Source organism: Schistocerca nitens, chromosome 5 (assembly GCF_023898315.1).
Source record: "Schistocerca nitens isolate TAMUIC-IGC-003100 chromosome 5, iqSchNite1.1, whole genome shotgun sequence".
NCBI classification, from domain to species: Eukaryota; Metazoa; Arthropoda; class Insecta; order Orthoptera; family Acrididae; genus Schistocerca; species Schistocerca nitens.
The window spans coordinates 233,276,045-233,292,062 of record NC_064618.1 but is presented as its reverse complement, the minus strand read 5'-3'; positions in this window follow the sequence as shown (position 1 = coordinate 233,292,062).

The following is a 16,018-nucleotide window of genomic DNA, read 5'->3' as shown; positions in this document are numbered from 1 at the left end:
TGTTCTGATAAATACTATTAATAATAGCAACAGTAGCAGTAGTCGTCGTAATAATGATGATAGAGTTTGAGGGAGGATGTGTTGCTTGATCTTCCGACATGTGACGTCATACATTGCCTGCGCCTCTGCTGTTGATTCTAGATCCCCACGTTTTCTCAACTGAACTTAGAGCTTGAGAATAAACCGGCCCATCATTTTTTCCGTGATGAAAGCAGCCATTTTTGGTTTATTAATGAGACACCGTCCTGCGGACACCAGGGTCCAGATATTAAGCAGACTATGGCTGACACCAGCCTGTCTTGGAGCTTTGCTCCCTTCCTTGTTGGGGCACAAGAGCGCTGAATATGCAGACCCGTTTTGTGATCAGGTTCCAGGAAAAACAGATTATCCGGCGAGGTGGATAACATCGCGAGTACTACACTGTGGGGGAAATATACTCATATAAATGCCAAATATTTTTTTAAAAAGTGGTTGTTTCTTTATGGAACGACCCCCTAAAATCCGCTAAACGCTCTGGATATAACGACAAATTTTAGAACAGTCAAACACGTTTCCCACACGGTTAACATCCATTAAACATTTTTGTTTTAGAAAAAAACAATTCTTAAAAATGTTGAAATGTGGTTTTATAAGTCTTTTCAAATGTGTAGCTTACACTACGCTTACAGTTAAGAAGTCGTAGCATAGTAACGCTAGTTAGGAGCCACCACTAGAGTTGTGAAATAGTCGATGAGAGTTAACCGTATTTAGAAAAAAGATATCAGGATCGTAACACACTGTCTCCTCTTTGTTTAACCTTGTAATTCCTCTTGCATTCTTATCTTTGAGTCAATTATTTTTAATTTCACCAAAGAATCTTTTCAATTTTTTTGTATGCTGAATCAGTCTCTTCGACGACCATTTCATTTGCGATTTCTTTGCATTTTTTTCTCTACCTATTTCTTTCCCAATTAACTTCCATTGCAGTAGCCACTACTCTTCAGTCTACATCTGCACCTATATACGAGTGTATACTCCACACGCTACTACAACTTTCTATTGGAGGGTATTCTGTCCGATTCTATTCGCATATTGAATAATGGAAAACGTCTGTGTGTTTCTCTTCATGCCGCTGCAGCTCCCCAGTCTCTCCCATCTTATTAACATCACCCTTACACGAAATGAACGATAATGGCAACAGAATGATCGTACCGCCTTAATCGAATGCAGACTTCTTATTTTTTCCAGCACAGTTTAGCGACAGCTAAGTTGCTCTCCTTCTGAGATTCACATTAAAGTTCTCCGTATATCACTGTTACACATTTTATATAGACCTGTTACCATCCTAGCAGCTCATCTCCGAAATAGTTTACAGCCTGTTGTCATGCCTACCTGATAACGATTCCAATTCTACAAAAGTACTCCAGAACTCGTCGTATTGTCTTCTATGCAGTTACATTTAGAGATGCAGTGCACTCTTGTCAGAATTCTTTCAACAAAACCTAAGTCTTCAGTTCGTCTTCCATAGTACGAATTTTACCTTTTCGTCTCACTTTAAGCCTCTTCTTACCATTATGCCTCTATCGCGGTTTATGCGATGGAAGGTATAGCTTTCACAATGTATTAGATCATATTGCCAAGGGCCATGTTATTGATATTACTCTCTAATTAGAATAATAATGGTTCTCATGGCTCTGAGCACTATAGGACCTAACATCTGAGGTCATCAGTCCCCTAGAACTTAGAACTACTTAAACCTAAGTCCCATAGTGCTTAGAGTCATTTGAACCATTTGAACTAAACAGAATTGGGGAGACAAGATGTTTGTGGCACAAATTGACTAAAAGAAGGAACCGGTTAATAGAAGGCATTCTGAGACTGAGAGATCACCAATTTACTATTGGAGGGAAGCACTGCGGGTAAAAATTATAGATGGACACCAAGAGATGAATACAGTTAGCAGATTCAGAAGGGCATAGTTTGCAGCAGTTATTAAGAGATGAAGAGCCTCAGACAGGATAGAGTACCATAGAGAGCTGCATCAAACCAGTATTCGGACTGAAAATTCCAACAACAATGACCACACAAAATACCATAACTTAGAGTGGCAGATACGACTATATTTCTTCAGTGAGCTAAACAGCAAAGAAACTGGCCAGTAACTGGCAACAGCCGTGTATTGTGGTCCGAAGAACCGCGATTTTGCCTTTTTTTTAAAAAAAAAATTATGTCCGGTGCCGGGTGCATCGACGGCCCAATGTGGAACACGAGTATAGTCCGCACTTCACTGAGGTGTAATTCAGGCTGGAGACCGTTTTGGGGATGTTTTTCGTACCATGACCAGGTCCACTCATTCAGGTTACCGTTAACATGAATCAGGAGATAAGTTTGCAGGCACCCCTGGCGACTAAATAAGACCCTTCAGAATCTCATATGTAACATTATATCGACTTTAAGACCATCTTGGGAGTGATCGTGTTCTTACGTCTAATGACCCTATAGTGCAAACGGCTGTTAAATAGTTCTCTTAGTGTTTTGTAATGACTAGCCCTAAGGCCCGAGACGTTTTCATTCAAAGTTTGTTTATTTCGGCACTCTCAAGCCCTTCCTTCAATATTACAGATAAATAACTCCTACGAATAATCCGTAAAGAGAACCTGAGACATATGAAACACGGAGACCGAGAACCAACGGCGCAATGCTGACATTTAGTCTTTTCTACTTGGTCTTCTAACGAAACGTCATGAAAATACGAGGGTTTGAACTTCAATAGTGGCAACTATTTATTCACAACCGATACAAAAGAGTTACATGTTTGCCCCTGCTACTAAAAAATGGTTCAAATGGCTCTGAGCACTATGGGTGTGGTCATCAGTCCCCTAGAACTTAGAACTAATTAAACCGAACTAACCTAAGGACATCACACACATCCATGCCCGAGGCAGGATTCGAACCTGCGACCGCAGCAGTCGCGCGGTTCCGGACTGAGCGCCTAGAACCGCTAGACCACCGCCGCCGGCGGTCCCCTGCTACTGTCCTTCAGAGTCCGGACTTAGGTCCTTGTGACTTTGACTTGATTCCGAAGATGAGGGAACCACTTCGTGGTATTCGCTTCAGAACTGTTTCAGAGATTCGACAGTCAGTAGACCGTTCCATTCGCGTCATCAACACAACAGGCTCTGCTAACGGTATACTACGCCTTCCACATCACTGGCAACTGGTTCTACACAACGATGGTGACTACTTTGAAGGACAGTAACAGGTGCAAACATGTAACTCATTTGGACCGATTGTGAATAAATAGTTGCCACTATTTAAGTTGCTCCCTCGTACCATAATGTGGAAACATGTGCAACGTCCGTGGAAGAATGGAGAACTTCGATTTTATTTTTGTTTTATTTTTTGTGCTCCCGTGTGCATGTTGTACAGAATATTGACTTCCTTCTTAACCTCTTCCTCTAAAATATGTGGCTGGAAAAGTGCTACTTTGTTTATACCCTTGATAGTAGTTTCCATAGCTATGGAAACTCGAGATATAGTAACAAACTCTAATAGTACTCTTGTACGCTAAAAATGGTCGGCGAAACGTTAACACAAAGGACATCCGCTATCTTGTCAAATCTGTCATCAATCAAAATTTCTCCTTATCACATAAAACATGTCTATGTTTGTTGAACATCTCAGACAGTCCCCTACTGGGTCAAATATTTGAGGAACCTAGTAAACTTTTACGTATTTTTTTGATAGACACGGTTGCCTTAACAGCTCCGCCTAACACCTGAGGTCTCCAGCAGGGTTTCAAAGCCGTCGCGCCACGATAACAGATCCTGGTTTGAGAAATACTCAAGCATTGTGTAGCATCTAAACTGGCCCGCTAAATCGTCCGATCTTAAACCCATAGAGAATATCTGTGACTATTTGGAACAGAAGCTGCCATTGTCTCCTCAATCTGTTTGCTCCAAAGTATCTAATCATCAAGAAAACTGTGAACTGTTTTCCATACTAAATGCCGTTATCATGGCTAGAGTTTCTGGTAGTCTCCTGAGGTTGGCAAATTTTTTGCTCGTTGTTATTATTGTTCCACCTCCGCGCCACTAACCAGCACCGCTAACCATTGTACTACAGAAATGAAAAACAGGAAGCGTGAAAGTACGTACCATCGTGATACTGGGCGACATTGATTGCCTGAGGAATTAAGGCGAAGAGAAGCAGGAACCGCACACACCGCAAACCCTTCACCTGGAGGCGGCTGTCAGGCTGCCGACACGCTAGCGTTCACAGAGGGCGGCAAAAGTCGCCGCCAGTGGCGATGCCACCTGGAGAGATTTAGGTGGCGTTGCCAGAGGCCGATGACGTCAGCCAACAGTATGGTCACAGTGCGTCCAGCGTCCTTCGACAGTTGATTGGGATGTAGAAATGTGAATGCGACAGTTACATTGTTGATTTTTCTATTAAAATAACGTCGCATGCGTGTGAATGACTTACGACAGTCTCGGTGAATGTGGCGGACGCTTATGCTCTTTTCTTACTTACTGGATTAAGGACTAAATAGACAGGATTTTGCAGGCCGATGTGGCCGAGTGGTTCTAGGCGCTTCAGTCTGGAACCGCGCGACCGCTACGGTCACAGGTTCGAATCCTGCCTCGGACATGGATGTGTGTGATGTCCATAGGTTGGTTAGGTTTAAGTAGTTTTAAGTTCTAGGGGACTGATGACCTCAGATCTTAAGTCCCATAATGCTCAGAGGCATTTGAACCAAGACAGGTTTTTAAGTATATAAGAGATGAAAAGCAAAATATTCTATTACATTCGATATGATTCGGGGTGACACCGAAAAGCGGAATTACACAAACTTTTCCCGACTGGAAATAAATTCAGCGAAATAGCTTTATGTCAATTAACGTGCAATGACAGACGTTCAGCATATGTGTCAACAACAATAATTAGAACAACAGACTCTGAGAACCTAAAGGAAGGAAAAATGGAAACACACACGCTACAGTCGCAAACGACCACATACAACAGATCCTCTAATGATTTTGCCTAGAAACACGAGCAAAACAATTCAATGACAGCTAATTCGCTTAGTTTTTCTTTTTTTAATTATCACTTTTCTGTCTGTTTTGATGCTGACGGCCGCGAATTCCTCTCCTGCGCTAACTTCTTCATCTCACAGGCACTTGCACCCAACATCCTCTGTTATTGGTTGGTTGTACTCAAATCTGTGTCTTCGCCTACAATTTTTCCTCTCTACAGTTCCACCCAGCACCATGGAGGTTATTCCCTTACGTATTAATACATTTCCCGTCATTCTTCCCGTCAGAGCTTTCCTTGTGTTCCTTTCATCGCCGATTCTGCGTAAAAACCCGTCATTCCTCATCACATCGGTCCATCTAATTTTCAGAATTGTTCTGTTCCACCAGTTCTGTCCGGGTTTTCCCACAGTCCATGTTTCACTACCATACACTGCTGCGCTCTAAACACACGTTCTCAGAAATTTCTTCCTCAAATTAATTCCAGTGTCCTCTTTGCCTGGGCTAGTCTTCATGTTGTGTCGTTTATGCTACGTCCGCCATGGGTAATTTTGCTTCCAAGGTAGCAGACTTCCATAATTTCGTGTGCCTTGTGATCAGCAATTTTGATATGAAGTTTCTAGGTATTCTCACTAACTTTGTCATTTTCTAGTTAACACTCAGTTCATATTCTGCACTCTTTAGACTGTTCATTCCAATTCTTGTTACTTTTCTTTATTTTCACTAAGGACAACAATTTCATCAGCGAATCTTATCATTCGTATCATTTCACTCTGAATTTTAATCCAACTCTTGAACTTTTCTTTTTTTCTTCATTGCATTTCGATGTGCTGACTGCACAGTAGGCTGAAAGACTGCATCCCTGTCTTGTTGTTTGTTGTTGTGGTCTTCAGTCCAGAGACTCGTTTGATGCAGCTCTCCATGCTACTCTATCCTGTGCAAGCTTCTTCATCTCCCAGTACCTACTGCAACCTACATCCTTCGGAATCTGTTTAGTGCATTCCTCTCTTGGTCTCCCTCTACGATTTTTACCCTCCACGGTGCCCTCCAATGCTAAATTGGTGATCCCTTGATGCCTTAGAATATGCCCTACCAACCGATTCCTTCTTCTAGTCAAGTTGTGCTACAAACTCCTCTTCTCCCCAATTCTATTCAATACTTCCGCATTAGTTTTGTGATCTACCCATCTAATCTTCAGCATTCTTCTGTAGCACCACATTTCGAAAGCTTCTATTCTCTTCTTGTCCAAACTATTTATCGTCCATGTTTCACTTCCATACATGGCTACACTCCATATAAATACTTTCAGAAACGATTTCCTGACACTTAAATCTATACTCGATACAAATTTCTCTTCTTCAGAAACGCTTTCCTTGCCATTGCCAGTCTACATGTTATATACGCCATGGAGTCGTCAATCAATGTTATATCCTCTCTACTTCGACCATCATCAGTTATTTTGGTCCCCGCATAGCAAAACACCTTTACTACTTTAAGCGTCTCATTTCCTAATCTAATTCCCGCAGCATCACCCGATGTAATTCGACTACGTTCCATTATACTCATTTTGATTTTGTTGATGTTCGTCTTATCTCCTGCTCTCAAGACACAGTCCATTCCGTTCATCTGCTCTTTCAGGTCCTTTGCTGTCATCGGCGAACCCAAAGTTTTTATTTCTTCTCCCTGGATTTTAATTCCAACTCCAAATTTTTCTTTTGTTTCCTTTACTGGTTGCTCAATATACAGATTGAGTAACATCGGGGATAGGCTACAACCCTGTCTCACTCCCTTCCCACTCATTGCTTCCCTTTCATGCCCCTCGACTCTTCTGTACAAATTGTAAATACCCTTTCGTTCCCTGTATTTTACCCCTGCCCCCTTCAGAATTTGAAAGAGAGTATTCCAGTCAACATTGTCAAAAACTTTCTCTAAGTCTACAAATGCTAGAAATTTAGGTTTGCCTTTCCTTAATCTTTCATGTAAGATACGTCGTAGGGTCAGTATTGCCTCACGTGTTCCAACATTTCTACGGAATCCAAGCTGATCTTCCCCGAGGTCGGCTTCTACCACTTTTTCCATTCGTCTGTAGAGAATCCGTGTTAGTATTTTGCAGCCATGGCTTATTAAACTGATAGTTCGGAAATTTTCACATCTGTCAACCCCTGCTTTCTTTGGGCCTTGGAATTATTATATTCTTCTTGAAGTTGAGGGTATTTCGCCTGTCTCATACATCTTGGTCATTAGATGGTAAGAGTTTTGTTAGGCCTGGCTCTCCCAAGGCTCTCAGTAGTTCTAATGGAATGTTGTCTACTCCCGGGGTCTTGTTTCGACTTAGGTCTTTCAGTGCTGTGTCAAAGTGTTCACGCAGTATCATATCTCCCATATCATCTTCAACTACATTCTCTTCCATTTCCATAATATTGTCCTCAAGGACATCGCCCTTGTATAGACCCTATATATACTCCTTCCACCTTTCTGCTTTTCCTTCTTTGCTTAGAACTGGTTTTCCATCTGAGCTCTTGATATTCATACAAGTGGATCTCTTTTCTCCAAAGGTCTCTTTAATTTTCCTGTAGGCAGTATCTATCTTACCCTTAATGATACGTGCCACAGCATCCTTACATTTGTCCTCTAGCCATCCCTGCTTAACCATTTTGCACTTCCTGTCGATCTGATTCTTGAGACGTTTTTATTTATTTTTGCCTGCTTCATTTACTGCATTTTTATATTTTCTCCTTTCATCAATTAAATTCAGTATCTTTTATGTTACCCAAGGGTTTCTACTAGCCCTCGTCCTTATACCTACTTGATCCTCTGCTACCTTCACTATTTCGTCTCTCAAAGCTACCCATTATTCTTCTACTATATTTCTTTCCCCCATTCTTGTCAATCGTTCCCTAATGCTCTCCCTGCAGCTCTCTACAACCTCAGGTTCTTTCAGTTGATCCAGGCCCTATCTCCTAAAATTCCCACCCTTTTTGCAGTTTCTTCAGTTTTAATCTCCTGTCTTAGAATTTTTTTAATCCTACCACTTCGTTCTTTGTCCTCTAACCTTATTTTTGCCTCTTGGCTCTTGCACATATTGTGCATTACTCGTCTTTTCCAAGCGCTTAATCGTATTTTTCTTGTAATTTCAAAGATCTTGCAGCATATTACATTGTCGAAAGCTTTTTCCAGGTCTTGCTTGTCTTGCCCACTTACCACAGTCCATAAAAGATCCACTACAGTAATTGTATGCCTGAAAACTGACAGATGTCGTTTACACTTGTCTACATAATTTGTTGAGGCCTCAAATTTCCGATACAGATTTAGCCTTTGTTGCAGATGACACACTGCATTAAGCATACAGATGAGGGTCAAGTGCCTAGACAGCCACAGGACATACATAGTGTAATACAATGTAGCATATAATTATTTATTATTAAATTTATAAGTTGCTCGGAACGTGTTTTCAGACTACACGTTGCAACACATAACCCTATTAAGATACTGTTCATCCTCAGGATCCCACGATTCCTTTCTTCTTCTCTTAACACTTTAGAGAGCGGACACTTAATATTGGGTCTAAGAAACCGGCCATTTACGCTGGTTTTTAAAAAGTTACTAGCACATATGTAACGGAAATTTATTCAAGAGTAATACGTTCTGAAGATGGCCAAGCTTCAAGATTTATTTTTCATATTTACTTTAGTTCTTTCACACATTAGAAATTTTAAAATAATGACTACATAAAGCACAATTCTACTCATGAGAAAAAAGTGGAAGTTGGGTTTTTAAGCAACTTCTTCCTATTGAGCTTGCAAAAATTTCCTGCTAACTCAATAGACGTGATATATTTGTAGCATAATTTCAGCAAATTTCCGAACCTAACGACCACACACACGAATTTACGTCAAGGCGACAGTTTCGCTTATCCATGTATGACAGCAGCTGTTACGTTCGCTAACGTTTCTTCGACAGGAGGCAGCATCATTCAACGGGCAGGTCGTGAGACGTCCATACATTGTTCTCGTACTAAATGAGTAGTGGCTCGTGAGTTGAGGAAATCGCGACCCCGATCTATACCTGGGCGCGGTCTTTTTAACACAAAGTTCCGGTCGTAGGTATCCTCAGTCTTGGTCTCGAAAGTGTTAAGCTTATGAGTTCTTCACGGTCCATGTTCTGCGTGTGTGAAACTCGCCCGATTCCACCGAAGAAAACGAACTGGCTCGAATGTTGCCGACCATCGCCCCAAGTCTGTACCTTCGGGCATTGAGACTGCGCACGTATTGGTTTCCTGCTGTGAAAAGATGGACCGTCGGCGAAATGCACTGACGTCGGTAGCAGTGCGACCGCAGCCATAAGCTACGTTTTCTTAGGTGCGGAAATTGATCAAAGCGTGCTGCGGAATACCTGTTCGACTTTCGCTGTCCTATGCGAGCAGCAAGACGCTGCCTGAAACGTTTTTCTATACGCCGGGCGCTGCGCGTCAGAACGTAAGAAAAGAAAGTAGTTTTTTTTTATTATTTGACAATTCTAATGATAGAATGATACGATAACTGTCGGCCTTGGTGGCCGAGCGGTTCTAGGCGCTTCAGTCCGGAACCGCGCGACTGTTACGGTCGCAGGTTCGAATCCTGCCTCGGGCATGGATGTGTGTGATGTCCTTAGATTAGTTTGGTTTAAGTAGAAGTTCTAGGGGACTGATGACCTCAGATGTTAAGTCCCATAGTCCTCAGAGCCATATGAATCTTTTTTGATACGATAACTACGTTCTAACATATTTCTTTTTCTTTTAATTCTATCAAGTTTTGCGTTATTGAAAAGAGAAATGCCCGCAAGTACATCTCCTTTATATAGCCCCTCTATACACTTCTCCCATCTTTCTGATTCGACAACGTGTGCAAATTTTTTGGCCAACAGAATTAACTACAGTGAAGTAACAAATTAAAATTCCACGTAGGATGCGCGATTTTTAGCAAACCAACAACCGAAATGTCGTATACAACGAACTTTACACTTTTTTTTGGGAGGGAGGAGCGGAGGGGGAGGGAAATGGAGGGTATTCAAAACAAGAAAAAATTTTGAAACGTTTTGTATTTATTTTTACAGTTTGTTGGACGTCAATGGGTGATACAGTTTCCGCTAGACGAGAGTAGTGTCGTGTGGTTCATTGGCGCGATGCAAGTTCCAGCGCGCTACGAGGAACATTTTGCTATATAACAGGCGCGGAGCAGTGTGGCGCGACAGTAGGAGCGGTGGCAGCAAAAGCATAACAAACAGTGCAGTGATCGGTATAAAAGTTTATTTTGGAACTCAGAAAATACATGAGGGAGGAGAGAAAGACTGTATATTATTGGAAAGAGAACTCAGGAAGCGCAAAGCAACCACACAGTCGTTCTTACGTTGTGGAGAAGAACGAGAGAATACCATTTTAGTAACAAAACAGTTGTTCGACAATGCCGAGGAATGTCAGTTCCCATTTTCTTATAGGGGCGTTTGAAAAGTCTGTGCAAAGTCCGAGAGATGGCACCACGGGCGCGTATCAACGTCATGTTTAGTTAGTAGCATCTTTGGAAAGAACGCACACCAATTTTCAGTCATATTGATCTATTTCGTTGTGTTTGGCATTCGGATGAATCAAAAAAGTTATGTGATTGTCAAAAAATGGAAGAAAAAGAATTTCGTGTGGTGATTAAACATTACTTTATGCAAGGCAAAACACCTAAGGAGACTAAAGAGAAGCTTGATAAACATTACGGTGACTCTGCACCTTCGATTAGAACAGTTTATAAGTGGTTTCAACATTTTCGGAGTGGCCATATGGGCACAAGTGATCTTGAACGTTCTGGACGCCCTGTGGAGGTTGCGACTCCAGAAATCATTGATAAAATCCATGATATGATGATGGATGAAAGAAGAGTTAAGGCACGTGAGAGTGCTAGTGCTGTGGGCATCTCGAATGAACGGGTAGATAATATTTTGCATAAACATTTGGACATGAGAAAACTATCCGTAAGATGGGGTCCGATATTGCTAAGCTTGACCAAAAACGGAATCGTGTGAAGTATTGCAAGGATGGTTTGCAGCTGTTCAGGAAGAATCCGAAGGACTTTAAGCGTCGTTTCGTCAGTGTGGCTCAAATGGCTCTGAGGACTATGGGACTTAACTTCTGAGGTCATCAGTCCCCTAGAACTTAGAACTACTTAAATCTAACCAACCTAAAGACATCACACATATCAATGCCCGAGGCAAGATTCGAACGTGCGACCGTAGCGGTCACGCGGTTCCAGACTGAAGCGCCTAGAACCGCTAGGCCACACCGGCCGGCTCGTCAGTGTGGATGAAACATGGATACATTACTATAATCCATAGCCCAAAGAACAATCTAAACAAAGGATTAACAAGAGAGAACCTGTACCAAAAAAGGCGAAGACCATTCCTTCGGCCGGAAAGGTTATGGCGACTATCTTTTGGGATTCGCAAGGGGTAACCCTCATTATAATCTTCATCCCCTGGAAAATGGTAAAACTATTACAGGTACATATTATTCATCGTTATTGGACCGTTTGAAAACCGAGCTCCAAGAAAAACGCCGGCGATTGGGCCGCAAAAATGTCCTTTTCCATCACGACACTGCACCAGCACACAGCTCAGCAGTTGTGGTCGCAAAATTAAAGAAAATACGATTCCAACTCGTTTCACATCCTCCCTATTCTCCAGACTTGGCTTCCTCGGACAACTATTTGTTCCCCAATTTGAAGAAATGGGTTGTGGGGAAAATATTTTATTCAAAGGAGGAGGTGATTGTAGCAACTAATAGTTATTTTGCAGACTTGGACAATTCCTATTATTCGGAAGGGATCAACAAATTAGAGCAGCGTTGGACGAAGTGTATAAGTCTGAAAGGAGACTATGTGGAAAAAATAAAGGTTTACCCCAAACACATAAGTAGTTTTTATTTTTGCTCGGACTTTTCTAACGCTTGTAACGGAGACGTATCTGAGCCGCAACTTATCTCAGAAACGGCCAGTGAGTCGGCTCTTTCTCCTGTACGCGCTTTGTCGCCGTGTGACTGGTCGCAATAGCTTATTTAGGCGCGCGCGGTACGATCCGAAGGTGTCGGCGGAGCAGCGGGGCACGGTGGAAGTTTCACTGGTCACCGAGAGAGAGCAGTGACCCCGTCAGTCGTCGGTTGCCGTACTGGTCGTGTCGCGATCGGTGGTGGACCCTGAGAGCCCGGAGTTTGTTTTGCCCCAGTACGGAAGCAACGGTCATGAGTGGACGCCGTGACTTGAGACTTCACGTTAATAGCAGAACTGGGGCCTGTCTAAGTCTGGAGGACAGTGAAGCCATGCAGGGTCCTGAATACAACCGTCTGCATCCTATCACCGTGCCAAGACTTCCGTCTGCCGCTGCCACCTTCAGTTGCGTTAATTCCGCTGGGTAAGCTGTTTTCTCATCCAGGATCGTTCGTGTACGATTATCTGTTAGGTGGCCCTTTACACCTTTCGCGTAGAGCTGAGTTGGCTCAAATGTGCTGTTTCGTTTTATGAGTGAGAGTTTCTCGTCCTGTATAAGCCGTGGCTGGCTAGTGTTATGCTTTGCATCAAACCTTCATTGCTATTCTGTGATTAGTCTGCGCCGGTTATGGCGATTATGCTGTTATCCTCTCTCTCCGCGAGTCGCAGCAGCAGGATGTGTCGACATTCGCACCCTTGTACTATCTTTGGCCTCGCGATTATAGTTTCCGGCTGTACCGTGTGCGGGTAGTTGGTCGGTTGGCGTGGAGCAGCGAGGAAGTCTCTGTGGCACGTGTCTGGCCGGGGCCGCGGGCAGCCTCCACGCGGGGGCGGAGTGTGAGGGGCTGTTCCCATTTTTCTACGAGGTCCGTGGCTCACCAATCCCGTACACGAGTCTTTACTTAAACTACCAGCCAGCCCCAATTGTTCACATCGTGTCATTTGAATTTCGTTGTGAGCTGTTGGGACATTTCCGTGAGCAACAACGTGTGTTTTCAAGTTGGCAAAATTCTAGAGCCGCCCTCCTCTGGAGTTTAACTTAACTTGATTATTTTGAAATTGAAGTGCGCCAGCGGAATCTTCTGCCTTGTGGCTGTTAACGTTCCGGTTACCTGCCCTGGCCGTTGACGTAAATTCAGGCACTGTATTTTCCTCGTCGTGTTGTGGTTGTCCAGCATGGCATGTAGTTTGACAGCTGAATGTGTAACTCTTTGTGGGCGCCGATACCTTCTGCGATGTTCCATTGAACTCCCTGTTGTGTGCTGGTCAGGTGGAGCAGAAGTTATCCTGTCGCTTGGTCCGTTGACTGTCTGTCTGTTGGGTTGCCGTCGGATTGAGAATTGTTGGGCCGACTGCCTGCCTCACCTAAGCGAGCGCTAGTGTTTGAATTCCAGGTCGATCCTTGGAAACTTCTGAGCGCCGTTTGATGTACTGCCTTTTCTTATTCGCCCTTGTTGTTTGTTTATGTATGGCTTCTAGCCGATTTTAAATTACAGTTGTTTTGCCCTTAAGGCGTGAGATTGAATGGCGCATTTAGCTAGGAATTAAGTTCTAAAATTAATGTTTGGCTTGATCTGTTTTAACGTTTTCTTTCCTCTTGTAATGTTTGTCAAACGAATAAAGTAGTATGTTCGAGTGCAACTGACAGCCACACATTCTGACCCGTTCCACAAATTAAACTATCTGTCCTGTCCTGCGGATATAACAAGTGATCTCACTGTAGGTGCCGTTTTGTTGCAAGTACTACCTGTGTCTAATGCGTAATTTACTGAGTCTAACTTACGGAGGACGTGCAAATTGCTCAAACTGCATAGAGTTTGCGTCCGGAAAATTTTGCTGGAGTAATATCTGTTCATTTAAAGTCCAATACCTGGCATGTTCTATAAATGCGACTGTGATAAAGTCTGTTATGGTGTTTGAAGTATGTCGTATTGAATAGCGGTGTGACTAGTCTTACTCGTGCGTCAGTCAAATTACTGGTAACGGTGGCTCCTGCAGTACTTTAATAAGTACTGGTTACCTCCGCTCAACTGTCTGTGCAAGCAGCTCAAATTATGTAATGCCGTTTCAGTTGTAATTTTAAAGGTCTAATTCTATCTTAATCCTTTAATGAACTGTGCTTTTACTGTTTTGCACACTGCTAGAGTATTTCAAAAATCCTCCTACTTAAATCGTTGGAATGAAAATGTCTTACGTGCTTCCAAGTTTTGCAGTTTGCTTTAAGAACTTCGTGCTTATTGATTGTTTTCAAGGCCGTACGTTGATATCTGATTTAACGTCTTGCATGCGAACGGTTGGCTGGCTTCGCAGTTGGCGTTCTGATAATTTGTTTGGTGTGTTGTAAAAGGAACTTGTTTTCTAAGCCAGCATGGCTGCGCCTCACGCGTTGCCGCGTGACCAGAACGACTAAGTGTGTCTGTGACCGCGGAAGGCTGCTAAGTTTGAGTAGTGCTGTACTTGATGCATGCATTCTACCCTTAAGGATTTTTTTCTGATTTAAAACTGTAGCTTGTAAATAACGTATTTGGTGTTTTAAACTATTCAAAAGATTTCAAACCTTTTCGGAACCGGTGCGCTTGTTAGTCCTCTGTCAGATAATTTTGTCTAAAATATTTTAATTTAACAAGTAGAACATCTCAAAAGTCTTTTCTTAAAACTTTTTGTTTCTTTCTTTTTAAAAAAAAAAGGTCTATTTAGGAACTGATTTTTGTCACAAGCAATAGCATAAGTTCCAGGCCTAAAAAAATTATTTTACTGAAGGAAGTCTCTTCCATTTGTCTTAAATTAAAAAATATATTCTTAAACGTTACGCTTTTTGCTTTGCAAGAGTTTTCTGAATTTCTGACTTTATATATTATTTGCACAAGTACAAAGTTGTAATATCATTGTGTCTCTGTACTATTACCAGTGTTGGTTGTTTCGGTGTCTGGTAATTAAAGTTTGTTGTTGGGAATCCTTTATGGACGTGGTCCTTTCACTCCCCGCAGCCTTGAAGTCTGCTAGCAACATACAATTACCAGAAGTTAATTAGCTTCCCAAGAACAACATGTTACGATTGGTAGCTCTCGGCGGTTACGTCAAAGCTGAGGGATTCACTTTCAGGAATGGATACATTGAATACTTCAACGGAAAGAATTTCAACTGTCGTTCACAGTACTGACCACAAACAAAAACATCCAACTCATTATAACTGTGGTTAGTACAAATACAGAGTGTATCAGAAACAGTCATCCGATTTAAAAAGAGCATAACTATCGTGTTACTTTAGATATGTGTGAACAACGTACTGTTGGAAAGAGCAACATGATTCCCACTAGGTAGTAGCAGTGTGCGCCCACTTCAGTTCCTGTAAAAATGGTGTCGGGATAACATAGAGTTTTTTGTTCTGCGTTTTGGGCATTGTGGGTCAGTACTTACTGTTCAGCCTAACTTTCGTACTAGGTATGGTGTGGATCCTCCTACACCACAGAGCATTAGATGATGGCGTGAACAATTCCGGCAAACAGGTAGTTTATGTAAAGGCATATCGCCAGGATATTCCCGAGTGTCTGACACAGACGTCGAACGCATCCGCCATAGTTTCACAAGGAGTCCACAGAAATCCGTTCGCCGTGCAGCTCGACAATTCAACATGCCCCCGATGTCCGTCTGGAGTGCGTTGCTTCGACGTTTATACTTGAAACCATAGAAAATTCAACTACTGCAATCTCTTCGTGAAGGTGACAAACAACAACGTGTGGAGTTCTGTAATTTCGTTCTCGGCAAGACCGAGGATGACAGTTTTCTTCCACGCATAGAATTTAATGACGAGGTAGCATTTCCATTTAAATGCGAAGGTGAACTATCATAATGTGATAACATTGGGTATTAAACAACCACATGATGATGAGCAATATGATAGGGTCTCTCCAAAATTTAATGTGTTCTGTGCAGTTTCATGGGAAAAGATATGTGGTCCATTTTTCTTTGCCGAGAACACTGTTACTGGAAGCACATATCTCTCTA